At 47.8% G+C, this 14,068-nt stretch overlaps 1 protein-coding gene across 9 annotated transcripts in view; it reads left to right on the top strand.

The window, feature by feature from the left end:
* Nucleotides 1-14,068, top strand: part of ATXN7L1 (ataxin 7 like 1) — a 245,975-nt gene that overhangs the window by 175,092 nt on the left and 56,815 nt on the right. The window contains exon 1 of one of the 9 annotated variants that reach the window (XM_015076171.3): nucleotides 947-3,857. The exons of 6 other annotated variants lie outside the window; for them this stretch is intronic. The gene's annotated coding sequence lies outside the window, so the exon portion shown is untranslated. Of the gene's footprint in view, nucleotides 1-946; nucleotides 3,858-4,521; nucleotides 5,023-7,807; nucleotides 9,196-14,068 lie in introns of those variants that run through there. 2 more of the 9 variants (XM_027071689.2, XM_027071690.2) reach the window with 2 other exon arrangements.

The raw sequence follows: 14,068 nt of genomic DNA, 5'->3' as shown, positions 1-14,068 counted from the left end.
GACCCAGAGAACAGAATAGTGAAAATGATGTTTTGTGAGGAAGGGTTAAAAAAGACCTCTGGGTGTTTTGCCTGGAGAAAGATTTCAAGGAGCAAATATTTGGCAAGATGTCCCCTGGAAGGGAAATAAGACCGGTTCAAGGTGACCCCCACAGAGCAGAAATGGGATTCATGTGTGGCATTGCAAAGCAGCTCAAGTAGGGGAGACACTCCAACAGCCATGGAACCACCATGCTGTCTCACCTGGTGCACGCCTGGAAGGTCCCATTGGCATTGGGGTCTGCAGGGGAGAAGCAAGCCTGGGTGGCACCATGATCAGAGTGCTGAGGAGGCCATAACAACCCCAGAAAGGGTCTGGCAGGGATCAGGGAAGTGTGGGGCTTCTTCTGGCCTGTTGGGAGTCTGTTACTCTGTCCCAACCTCAAGCTCTGAGACCTGGGTGCCTTTCATGGCAATGATGATTCCATCACAGGAATGGTGATCCCCTTGATGGAAGCAACAGCTGTATGAGAGACGAGGGGCTGGCGGAGGGGGCTGTGCCTTAGTACCTGGTGTGTGCATGTGTGACATTGTTTAAAACAATCACACTTCTTCATAGACCTGAGTTGGCCTTGTTTGAGAACTACTATCTTAGAGTGCCTGTGAGCTGACTCCTTAACTTAAAAATTACCTTCTTTAAGTGATTCCAAGAAAGGGTTTTTTTTTAAGTGTTTATTTATTTTGAGAGAGAGAAAGGGAGAGAGAGAATCCAAAGCAGGCCCCATGTTGATTTCATGTACTGTGAGATCATGACCTGAGCCAAAATCAACAGTCGGTCGCCCAACCAACTAAGCCACCCAGGCACCCCCCAAGAAGGGTTTTTAAGGGAACTCTTGAGTTATCCTGAAGCAGACTGTTTATAGTGATGCTATGAGCATTTGTATACAAGGATTTGAGTACGTGTTTTCAGTTATTTTGGGTATGTACCTCAGGAATAGAATTGTTGGATTGTGTGGTAATTCTATGTTTAATTTTTTAAGGCACTACCATGCTGTTTCCCATAGAAGCTGTACCGTTTTACATCGCTACTGGCAATGCCTAAGGGTTCCAATTTCTCCACATCCTTGCCAACATTTGTTATTTTATGTTTTTGGTTGTTTTTGGTTATTGTTCTCTATATAGCCAATCTAGTGGGTGCGGAGTTGTATCTCATTGTGGTTTTGATTTGCTCCCTAATGACTAACAATGTTGAGCATCTTTTCATGTGTTTCTTGGCCATATGCATATCTTCTTTGAAGAAATGTCTGTCCAAGTCCTTTGTCCATTTTTTAATTGGGTTTAACCTGCCTGTTTCTGTATTTAGAATTAAGGTTCTAAACTTCCTATTCCTCAGATGCTAGAACAGTAGTAGTAAAAATTGCATCTTTTTATCTTAAACCACCTGTTTGCTGAGAACTTAGGCCACCAACTTACTACTGGGCACCTGAGGTAACAGGAGAGAACAGGGTGAAAGAGGCAAGGGAAGGTGCTCCGGAAGGATCGAAGGGCTCTGAGAGAGTTGGCCGGTGGAAGCTGTTCACATCTCTGTCCTCCAGGTCATCCTGGAGCTCAGCAGAGACTAGGAAAGCTGTTGACATTTGTCTCTGGAATGACTCTGGCTCACAAGCCATAGAGCCAGCCCTTTCATCTGTGCAACATTGCAACATCCAGCAGGCCTCCTCCTGACAGTCCCCTGAGCGGGGTCAGTGTACCCATGAGCCCTTGACCCACTGGCCTCGCTCAGGTCTGGAGGAGAAGGCTCACAGCCTTACCCCTGGGAGCAGACTATCCCCAGGCAAAGCTGGAAGTGATGGAGAAAAGGGGGCTTAATGCCCCGTCCAGCAAAGCTGGGTCCAGCAGGTGGTCGGGTTATGCCGCCTCATTCCCATGGGCCCCATTCCAAAGACATGCAACTGTGGAAACCAGTGCTACTTTGCTATCTGGCACAGCCCCCTCCCAGTCAGAAATGGATTAATTCTCCTTCATTCTGGGAAGAAACTCTCTACAGGAGGGGAAAGGAAGCCAAGAACCCAGAAGCCCAAAGTCATGTTCTCTTGAATTATTCTCCCCGGAAGCCTCCCTCTCCCTCTTTCTTATGCTCTTACGGTTCCAGAGGGATGGTCCCACCATGAGACCATCTTACAAAGGCAGGTAGGCCCTGCCCAGGTTGTGTGACATGTCTCTAGATGATTCAATGTCCCCATGGTCTGAAGTTCTCCATAGGAGCCATACCTCTGACCCTTGTAAAGCTTTTGTCTCTTAAAAGCTTGTTTTTATTTTTCCTTAGGAGAAGGCATGTATTCCTTAGCCAGGACTGACTTAAGGTTTATCAGGTAATAGCCAGGTTTTGCAAAGAAATGTTGGATGAAACACGGGAGAGATCTCAGTAGAAGATAAAGTTGCCCAAATGCACCTTGCCACTGGGTGTTTTTGATTGAGGTGAAATTCACATAACAAAATTGATCATTCTAAATGTTTTACTTATTTATTTTGAGAAAGGCAGAGAGCATGAACTGGGGAGGGACAGAGGGAGAGAGAGAGACAAAATCCCAAGCAGGCTCCATGCTCAGTGCAGAGCCCGACATGGGGCTCTATCTCACAAACTGTAAGATCATCACCTGAGTGGAAATCGAGAGTCAGACCTGTAACTGACTGAGGCAGCCAGGCACCCCACAAAATTAATCATTTTCAAGCATACAGGTCAGTGGCACTGAGTCCATTCCTGGTGCTGGGTCATCATCACCTCCACCTAGTTCCAAAACATTTTCATCAACCCCTAAAGAGACATTATAACCATTAAACAGTCACTCCCCACTGCCTTCGTCCCCAGACCCTGGCACTCACTGACCTGTTTTCTGTCTGTATGGATTTACCTACTCTGGATATTTCGTCTCAGTGGAGTCATACACCATGTTGCCTTTTGTGAACTATTGGGGTATTTTGGGGAACCATCCCTCTCCCCCAGTCTCCTTGCCAAGATCAAGGAATCAACTTTCTAAATTTTTTTTAATGTTTATTATTTTTGAGAGAGAGAGAGAGAGAGAGAGACAGAGACAGAGCAAGTAGGGGAGGGGCAGAGAGAGAGGGAGACACAGAATCAGAAGCAGACTCCAGGCTCTGAGCTGTCAGCACAGAGCCTGACGCGGGGCTCAAACTCACAGGCTGCAAGATTGTGAACCTGAGCTGAAGTTGGCCGCTTAACTACCTGAGCCACCCAGGCGCCCCAAGGAATCAACTTTACAAATATCCTGAATAAATGAAAACTCCCTGCTGGGATTGGTAATTAAACTGTCCCACAGAAGTTCAACCTTTATAATGATGTCTCTACTCTCCAAAGCGGAGGGCCACGCGTTGCAGTGGACTCTGTGCATCTGGCCGGTCGGCCCTGGGGGAAGGGGGAATGGAAAGGCCTGAGCTCCCACGCACTGCCGGGACCAGGCCCAAGGGGACAGCGGCTCCAGGAACCGGTCCCCCACGCAGCTTGTACATGGCCATCAAGCCCGGGGGCTGCGGCAAGGCCCCGGCCCTTCCCAAACACGGACTCTGCTCAAATCAGCCTTGGAGGATTCTGTGCCTCTAACCACACCTTGTGTGTGTGCAGTTCAGGAAGACCCAAGTTCATCTGCCAAATTCAGGATACAGCCCTGACTGTTCCGGGCTTTTCTTTCTGCCTTTCCCTAATCGCATCTGGGCGGGCTCTCTTAAAGGGGAAGTGGTGCGTTCTGACTGGCCAGGGCCCTCAGCCAGGAGCCAGGAAACAGCTCCCACGAGTCGGCGTTGCCCAGCGTGTCACTGGCTCAGCCTCCTTATCCAAACGGCAAGGCTGCCTCCCCAGGATGTGTAAGTGTGAGCGCAGGGCACGTTGGCCACACAGGATGGCGTGGGGCTGGGCCCAGGTCACGGAAGAGAGAGCCTGGCAGGCAGAGCGTGCTGTCAACCCACCGTCCACTTAGCAAATCCGAGGTGTAGCGTAGACAGCACTGTGGGGCTGTGGGCTGGCACCGGAGCCGAGGCAGGGCCGAGGCGTGCAGTGGGGAGAGGAGCTGCCTCAGAAGGAGGTCAGGAGTAGGAGGCTGGGTTGGGGACCAGTCTATTTTGGACAGCCCTTCTGCAGACACAAGCCTCGGGGCCCGGGTAGGAGCGCAGTGGAAAATTTTGTAGCACACACCTCTCCTGGCGCTGGGAACCTCACCCACCCGTCACCCCCCGCCCCCATTCTCTGCATTTATGTGCAGCCCCGATGACACTTCGTGCATATATCTACTCAGCAATTATTTTTGTCATTGTTAGGCTGTAATTTGTGTTGAGAAATATTTCAGGTCTCTTGCACTCAAACTTTTAAAACTGCTTGACACTCGCGACCTGTGATTTTCCTTGTTTCCTACTTGCGGATGCTCCTCGGTCCCGTGTATGCACGCAGTGGGCCCTGGGCGAAGGTCGGTGGCCAGCACCGCCCCCCTCCCCCCCCACCCTCCCCCCACCCCCCACCCCCCACCCCCCACCCCGCCCGGGCAGACTGGCTGGCTCACTCACTCAGATGATTGGCAGGGTACCTGGCCTGGTTTCCAGCTCTAGTTTTGTTTCCTGTATGCCCATGGAGAAATCGAGGGGGAAGCTCACACACGCTCACGCCCACAATTCCCAACTCAGTGCCCCGAGTGAGTGACTGACGGTAGGAAAACAGACCCTTTCCTATATGTTAGACTCCTCTCTCCCCTAGATTTTTGTTTGTACAGGGGTGATGGTCGATCTTAAATCGTGTGAAAGGCTTTGTGTTCACCGAAATAATTCAGACCTTCTGCTCCCAAAGAAGGGGGCAGAGGGAAACAGAAGGGGGCTGGGGAGAGAGCGGGGGGAAAATGTGTCTCTGTACTCACATATTGGCAGGGCACAGCCACACCCTGTTTCAAGACAACTTCCTGTTTGCACTGCCAACTGTCACTCCAAGGAGAACAGAAACGGTTCCGTTATTAGTGGCTGCTGCGGGACCCCGACAGCCTGTGGGGTGAGTGGTTCTGAGTGACGCTGAGAGCTTAGCAGGGAGTGGAGACTTTGCACCTTCTGTTGTGGGAGGCTGTGGCCTGCACTGTGGAAATGAGAAGTCGGGACAGATAGAAACCGAGCAGCCGTGGCCTCTCCTTGCTCAGCCTCTGTTTTTTGAACAGTGCGCTCCCGTAGGATTCTTGTAAATGGAATGGTTTTAATTCAGGGGCCGGGAGAAGGCAGAGAACTACCCGCTTAGTAAAACCACTACTTGCATTTGTAAAAAATCTACATTTTCATGTGTTGGGGGGATCTTCTAATAAGCGAGTTGGCTCTGTGGTAACTGCCTCCTGTGTGTTACCACCAATCCTCACAGCACTCGTTTCAACACTGAACACAGTTAGGGCGAGACCCAGGGCCAACTGCCAGGGATAAGAGTGAATAAGACACCTGCCCTCGAGGTACGTCCAATGACAGACGCCCAGGCCGGTAAACCAGTAATGACATGTGATGTTGCTCAGATAGGGCGCTTCAGTGTGCTGTGGGAGCACCTGCCCACTTATAATCCTATAATGTGGGCATTGCTGTCCCCCCCTGTTTACAGGTAAGGACACTGGGGCTCAGGGGGTCATTTTATCTGCCTAGTCACAGAGCTAATGAGTGACAGAGCTGGGATTTGAGCCCAGATCTCTCTGATTCCAAAGACAGCGGTGTTGGGTCCGCACTTCCTGTGACTCCCAAAGCTGGCCCAGAGCATTGAATCCCCTCAGGACCTTTTAAAAAGTACAGATTTGGGGGCCTTGGCCCTGCTGTCCCAAGACAGAAGAGCACTCTGCGGCACCAAGTGGTCTCTGAGATATAGGTACGGCCCGGACACTTTTTCTACCTTGTGCATGAGGATCCTCCCTCCCTGGCTTGCGGTGTGGACAAGGATTTTTTTATATGCTTAGCCCAAGGCATCCGGGGAAAGGTTCCTGATGTTGCCGCAAGACAGTATTGGGAAGATTCGGTCCGGCTGTTCAGGTGTTTGAGACACTGGGAATCCCTGCTTGTGAATCCTCTCCCCAAATCCACACCAGCCTCTGCCTCCTGCTTCACCCAACTTCCAGCTGCCTGTCACACCTGTCCCTTTGGTGCCCCCAAGGGTGGGGAGGATGTCAGCTGTGCCATCTTAAGGTAGAGTCCAACAAGTATATCCTAAAGCTGGAAGCCCCCAGTTTCCACCCAAGCTTTGGTGGCTCTTGTGTTTGAACTCACGTGGCTTGTGCGGTGGGTATGTTGGGCAGTTACAGGAGGCAGTCACTCTGATGGAGAAGTTAATACCATGCGGGTGGTTCCTTCTCACCCCCTCCGCTATCACCTTGGCTCTGGGCACATGGAAACAGCTAGGACAATCAAAGGCCTGATATTATTATTTTTTTTATTTTAGAGAGAGTACGCACACCAGCAGGGGAGGAGGTGGAGGAAGAAAGACAGAGACAGAGACAATCTCAAGCACACTCAGCATGGAGCCCAACACAGGGCTCGATCCCATGAGCCTGGGATCATGACCTGAGCCAAAATCAAAAGTCGGACACTCAACCGACTGAGCCACCCAGGCTCCCTAAAAGGCCTGATATTATTAAGAGAATCGGGTCTCTGGCTGTAGTCAGAGTCCCGTGAAGCTGGAGTGCAATTCACTCACCTCAGGCCCTTCAGCCAGAAGCCAGCCTCTGAGGGGGAGCCTTCCTCCACCACCCAGGGTGCCCAAGTGGTGGCCAGCCCAAGATTTGGAGAGTGTGTTCCCACCCCGAGAGAACCCTGTGGCAGTGACAGTGTCTTATCTCCACCATCATATCCCAGGGCCTGGCACACAGTTATGTGTCAAGGAAATACTTTAAATATGAATGAATGAATGAATGAATGAATGAATGAATGAATGAATGAATGAATGAGTGAATGAATGAGTGAATGAATGAATGAAGTTGACTTGAACACATTTTACTCCTTCCTACCTTTGTATCTGCACCTGTGTTCTCTCCTTTGCCCTCTCTGGTTAAGGATGGATTAGTGTTGCCGTAGTTGTTATTGTTTAATTGTTTTATCTTTTTCTTATACGGATTTAAAGAGCTCTAACAAAACAGAGCCTATTAAGCAGTCCACCCACATCCTTCCCTTTTTTTTCTCATCTATCTACATCACGTATTCATATATATATATATATGTGTGTGTATATATATATGTATACACACACACATATATATTCCATTTTTGTTTTTATAATGATCCATGTTTACATATTATTTGTTATATTTATAATTTCCTTGTGGATTTGGGCATACTATCTCATGCACACCTTTCCTTAGGTAGAGATAACCATCATTCCTGTCATTTTCAGTTGTTTTATTTTAGATCATTCAGGTCAATTGTGATATTTTTTATTATTGTAAACAGCATCACTGAGAATATCTTTGAACTTTTGGGGGGTAGGGGGTTATTTTCTTGAGGTGTACTTTCCAGACTACATTTTCTTTGAGCTAGATTCGGTGCCGAGTAAGGACTGGGGGCTCATCCCTGAGGGCTGATGGAAATATTTCACGGCCCTGGAAAGTCCCTGGGACTCCCCACATCATGCCTAGCAGTGGATGATGCCAGAATTTTGCACCTTAATATAAATAACCAACAAAAGAATAGGTGAGGGGGGAATACTTGTAGACGGGAAGATGAAGAGAATCTCAAGTTATCTAAATTCAGATTGTGTCTCAGGGTTGTGTCTCAGGCCAGGTTGTGTCTCAGGGTTGTGTTCAGGGTTGTGTCTCAGGCCAGCTCTGAAATTGGGGAAGAATCGTGGCAGAACCTGCATTGCCTGAAGGTGTAGAGGGAGGAGGATATCCGAGCAGGGTGGCGTGATGGGAAGAGCATTCACTTGGGCCAGCCAGACCTGGGCTCTCCTTCCAAATGCTGAGGTCTGCATGGCCTTGGTCTTGTTTCATAATCTCGCTAAGCTTTAATTTCCCCCGTCTATAACAAGGAGGTGAACAGCATCCACTTTGCAGGGTTGTGGGGTAGGTTACGTGAGCTGGAAAGGGTAAAAGGAGCTTGCAAGGTGCCTGACACACAGGCACTCAAGAATGCTCTTTTCCTCCTGAATGAATGGGCACAGGGTGACCAGATGACTGAGAAACCAACACAGAGCCTGGAGCGATTTGAACACCGAGCTGGCATGAGCCACCGACCCACAGTGGCATTTATCAAAGTGCTCTGGACAGTGCCTGTTGCCTGGCTGTGCGTAGGAAGTGAAGAGGGTAAAGACCTCGTATAAGCTAATTGGAGGCAGGCACCCATGCCTTAAGGAGCACTTCCCCAGCCACTCAGACCCTGAAGTCTTTTAAAGAGATAGGTACTCTGGCCTGAGAAGGAGGAGGCACTCCAGAGGAGCTCACAGCACTCCTGGCATAGGAACTGCTTGGCACGGCTCTGCCTGCCAGTCACTTGACTTTGCTGTGTCTTCATTTCCTCCCCTGCTGAGGAAGGCTGATTCAATATGCCTCCTCTAACCACCATAGCACTATATTTAGTGTTTCAGTACAATTGTGGCAAATGAGACCACAAGCTCAGATTCTAGCCCCCACACTTCCACTTAATAGCCTTGTGACTTCAGAGCTTCTCAAAGGCAGTCTGCCTCAGTGTCCACAGCTGTGAACTGGGGACTAGCTCCCTCCCTGAGTGGCCACAGGATACAACTAGCACAGTTCCTATGTGGTTTCCCCCATGCCTAGGGCTATGCCGTGAGCCTCACCTGCCAGCTCGTTTGCTTTTGGAAGAAGGTCCCTTGGAATTCAGAGTTGTCCTTTATGGAAGGCATCCTGACTGCGGCTGCGAATGCAGATAGAATCCATTGATAAAATAGAGCCCAGCTAATGATTGGCCAAGTTCCTGCCCTCAGAGGTGGGGGCTGAAAGAGAGTGTATACTGTCAAATGAGGAGGTCAGGTGCTAGCCTAAGCCCGAGTGAGTTTACACAACCGTGGCGGGCCACAGGTGACGGTGGTGCTCAAAGTCTGTTGGGAGGGGATTGGTCCCCTAAAAACCGTATTGGAAAATTCCCGACAAGTTCTTTCTAAGGCTGGTACAGGGAGCTGCACCGGGTGTTGGTGACTGGCTCAGCCATTCCTGAGGCATCTGGGCTGACGTTTTCAACGCAGGATATTGATGTTGTGAGTATGAAAATACCTCCGTGAACAAGCACGAGGTGGGGGAGGTCCAAATTTTTTCTGAAACAGAACTGCCTGAGAACCCGGTGGATTTGGCCCGCAGGAAGGAAGGGGAGAGGATTGTGGAGACTTCAGGCTTCCCACACCTACCAGAGATTTCCAGAATGCTGGGAGGCAGTGTCTACGAGCCCTCCACACAGCCGTGTGCCCTGGAGTCCCACCTGGATGCTTAAGGCATGTATGGTGAAGCAGGTGGCCAGCTGCCGAGGCCATGGTCTGGACTTCTTTTGGTAGATAGGCAAAAAAAGTAAAAGGGTTTGGTTTTTCATTTCTTTGGGCCTGGGGTCCCCAACACCCTGAGGCTGAGGTCTCAGGTTGTGGAGTGGGGTTGCTGACTGCTGACAGGTGTCTCTTTTCCTTTCCCTAGGGGAGCAGGGATGCCCCGCTGAAATTCCCATGCACAGTGGGTGGGAGGGCAGGGGGTGTCCTGAGGCTCTCCCCATCCACTGCCACATCTTCCAAGATTTCAGGGTGGTAGAGATCAGATCACAGGCTCTGATGTTTTCTAGTTCTGTAACCTTGGGCAACACTTGCGTCTCTGAAGCTGTTTTTTTCATCTGTAGAATCGAAATAATAATATCTCTCTTAGGGTACTGTAAGAATTAAATGCTGTAAGATAAATCAAGAGTTTAGGAGAGTACCTGGTATATTGGAAGTTCTTAGTAAATTATTAGTAGTGTTGGCCAGAGGACAGAGGGGTGAGACCAGAGGTTGCTGATTCAAGATCAGTCACCGAGGCTGTTCTTGGTGTAGTGGGCATTTAATTCTACAGGTGTGTTCTCACAGTGATTTTCTGTTTCCACTTTAGCAGGTAAGTGGTCCTCATATTAGCATTAGCACAACAGATTGGTTTGGTCTTTCTGTCTGGAAAGAATGTGTTGCAAGAGCTATCAGCTATTGCAGTCTTTCACTTTGGGAACTATACCTCAAAGAAATAATCCTAAAACACTTTTTAAATAAATTGTTTAAAAAAAAAAACAAAGCCAGATGGTAAGTAGATAATAAGAGAGGGGCTAAATAATATAGAGCAATGATTGAATATTACTTCACCATTTAAAATGACCAGTATATGGGAATTAGTAATGTATAAACAGAATAATGTTTGTTAAAAACAGAATACTCCAAAATATCAATTAATTACAGTTTTGCTAATACATCTATGTACATTAACAAAGAATGAGAAAAATTAGAGAAAAAGCCTCTTTTTCTCTAAAAAATTTTTTTCAAGTCTATAAAATATTTTAAGGGCACCTGGGTGGCTCAGTCGGTTGAGTATCTGACTCTTGTTTTTGGCTCAGGTCATGATCCCAGGATCATGGCATCAAGCCCTGCATTGGGGCTAAGCGTGAATGGAGCCTGCTTGAGATCTTTTCTCTTTCCCCCTCTGTCACTCTCCCCTGCTCATGTGCGCTCTCTCTCTCTCTCTCTCACTCACTCTCTCTCTCAACCTCTCTAATTAAAAAAAAAAAGTCTATAAAATATTTTAATAGTGAATAAAAAATACAATGTTCTATAAACTCTTACTGGGCAGGGCAAATGGAATTAGAAAAATTATAAGGATGTACCTTAGGCCCTCCCTTGACCAAAACAGAAAAAAATAAGTACTCCCAGGGCAGGTGAGGACTTGTATCAGAATGATTGTGATATAAATCTGGAACACTTTACCCGGGACATCGCACCCGCACAGAAATATATTTTTACAAGAAGCCAAGACACCATTCCTATCACCAGCCCACCGCCTCTCCACCAAAAGACAAAACCATGTAAGTTATCCACAGGCGGGTATTCACAGACTAGAGAAACACAGATTGAATGGGAATTGGGTCTTTCTGAAACATCCGCTCACTCTGCGCTACCCAGGACACCAGCTCTACCATTTTCAAAAGCTTCGGCAAGTGAAGTGTGAAACTCACCTCCTAGGGGAAGCTCTGATCACGGTGACCCTAGTTCCCCACTTGAAATTCGTACACAGCCTTTCTCGCCTGCACCAGCGGCTGGCAAGCTTGTTCTCGAAGCTCAGGGGACAGAAGTACGGGTCTCTTTGTGGAATACCTTGAAATAGTGATGGATTTACTTTGGTATGAACAATAAGGAATGGGTCAAGTGGGAAATACTGCTTTAATCTGTTTATTACAATACAAAATCACACATGAAAAAAAAATTAAGGGTGAAAGGCTATTTTCAAGTTTTGATGAACATTCTCTCATATACAATTTGTTCTCCAATTGGTCATCTGAGAAAATTTTATGGAACTAAAATATAAAACCAAGATAAAAGCATATCCGTTGATTTCCTTTTTTCTGTGAATTTAGCAGTAGAATGTGCTGACTGGGTCACTAAACAGAGAGGACGACTTTAGAATCACTGGTCTGGCTCATTCATTTTGTCCATAATGGCACCCTTCCTTGTGATTGGTCTTTGTTTACATGCATTAGTAGTAGTAAGTAATAGTGGTGGTATTTTAAAATTATAATTCCAGTATAGTTAACATACAGTGTTATATTAGTTTCAGGTGTATGTATAGTGATTCAACAATTCTATACAGCGCTCAGTTCTCATCACGACAGGTGCACTCCTTAATCCCCATCACCTCTTTCACCCACTCCCCGCACCCCGCCCCCAACCTCTGGTAACCATTAGTTTGTTTTCCGTAGTTAAGCGTCTGTTTTTTGGGTTGTCTCTTTTTTTCTTTGCTTGTCTGTTTTGTTTCCTAAACTCCACATATGAGTGAAATCATATGGTATTTGTCTCTCTCCACTTACTAGTATTATTTTTAACTCTTAGTTCGGCAAAACAAAATTTCTCATTTTCAAAGCTTTTCTTCCACCAGAGCTGAGGAATATTTGTTTCTGCACATCCTTTCCCCCTACCCACTTGGTCAGCTTGAGCAAGTGATAAGCAAGTGAGTAAATGAAGAAAGTTCCCAAACAGTAGTGGTAAAAATCAAAGTCATATTTTAATTTTGGAAACCCCTGCCAAAAAAAAAAAATTGCTAAGCAGGACACTTCCCAAGGACAGACAGAGTTATGTTGCCCCCAACTAGCTCTGCCCTGCAGGCTCCCGACTGATAACCTCTCTGACCTCCCCCATCAGCAAGGAGATCGGACCAGGTGACTTTCGATCCAGTCCTAACCTTCCGTGATGCTAAGTCCCGCCCGCACTTCCTAGTTTCCTGGCTTCAAATCTTGGTCACGGTACACCCCATTTCCTGCCTTCCTGAGAACTGGCTAGGCCCCTGCACACAGCACGGAGGCCCATTCCTTGCGTAGCCATTGGCCCTGACCTTGGCGAGTCACTTCGCCCCTCTGGGTCTTCTTTGGCCAGTCACCCGTGAGGAGGGTGGAGACATCTAGCAGCTTCCTGCCTGTCTCACAGGAGTCGTAAAGGCCAGTACAACTTCACAAAGGATGAATTCCTCCAAGGAAGATCCTGCCTGAGTAAAATATTTCAATACTTCAGCTGTAATTATTGCCATGATATTCAGGAATCATGAGGGATGAGAAGAGAAGGCGCTGCTGTAAGTATGTCTTGTATTTATGGTAATGGAGAAGAAAGAGACCTTAGTGGCCACCTAGGGACCCACTTCATTTACAGATAAAGACATGGAAACTGAGAATGTGTAAGTGGTGAAGTCCAGATCATAAGTTTAATAATGTGGTGTGGTTGCAGTCGGAGCCTAGATCTCTGGCTCGCAGCCCAGGGTTCTCCCACTACACCACAGAAGATGCCCTGGGATCAGCTCTTGGTTTTCAAGACTTGCAGGATGGTGCTAGGGACTGAACATGCATGCAAGGTCAGCTCTGATTCAATGAAGAAAACTTACCCAGTAAAGTTATTCAGTGTAGGCAACCTACGGGCACTGGTGAGGCCAAAGAACCAAACAACCAGATGATGCTCAAAAGTCCACTTTCCCCCCAATTCCCACTTCATCAGAGGACTAGAGTCAATCTGCTTTGAGACAACCTGGCAGCGCATTGGTATGAGGGAACACAGAGGAACCCCAGAGTCCCATTCCTGATGGTCAGGTTGGTCTTGCTTTCTTCTCCCAGGTCAAGGTGCCTGGAATAACTGCCAGAAAGGTCTCAGTAATGAGAAAAGGCTGATCCCCAGCTTGGAGATGGAAGGACACTGTGGACTGCCATCTTTGCCTTCTACCTTGTTCATTATCACGTTCAACACAGATGTCCAGATTTGTGATCTCTTGTTCTTCCCATCAGGACATTTTTTTTTTTTTAAGATTTTATTTTTAAGTAATCTCTCCACCCACTCTGGGGCTCAAACTTACAACCCTGAGATCAAGAGTCACATGTTCTACCAACCTAGCCAGCCAGGCACCACCATCAGGAAATCTGTTATAATTTCATTTATTTATTCAACACATGAATGAAGCACTAATGATAATGTGGGGCCCTGCCGTAGGCACCAGAAAGCGAGAGGGGACTTAGGATTTCAGAGCCTTCGTCTTTTGGGGGTCCACGATTCTTTCCTATAATTATGCATTTTTCTTGAGAGGGGGTCCTTAGCTTGGATCAAATCTGTAGACCTGTAACAGTTAAGAACTTTACCCCATGCACCTGTTTTCTTGGTCAGTGTCCTCATCCTGCCCATTGAGTTGAGATCTCAGGGGCTGAGCAAGTGAGAACAAGTGAGGATGTTCATCTGGAGCTCTGGGATTTTCTGTGGAACCTCAAGAGGCTGTGCCCGTCCACCTAAACCCAGGCGCACATCTGTGACTTCTCCCTCAGGCACTGATGCCCTCCCTCAGGTCCTGGCCCAACAGCGGTGGCCCTGGACCTTGGTGAGCCCTGGAGAGGCC

Source organism: Acinonyx jubatus, chromosome A2 (genome assembly GCF_027475565.1).
Source record: "Acinonyx jubatus isolate Ajub_Pintada_27869175 chromosome A2, VMU_Ajub_asm_v1.0, whole genome shotgun sequence".
In the NCBI taxonomy this organism is placed as follows: Eukaryota; Metazoa; Chordata; class Mammalia; order Carnivora; family Felidae; genus Acinonyx; species Acinonyx jubatus.
The sequence above is the reverse complement of the archived record's forward strand: the minus strand, read 5'-3'. Positions and strand labels throughout refer to the sequence as shown.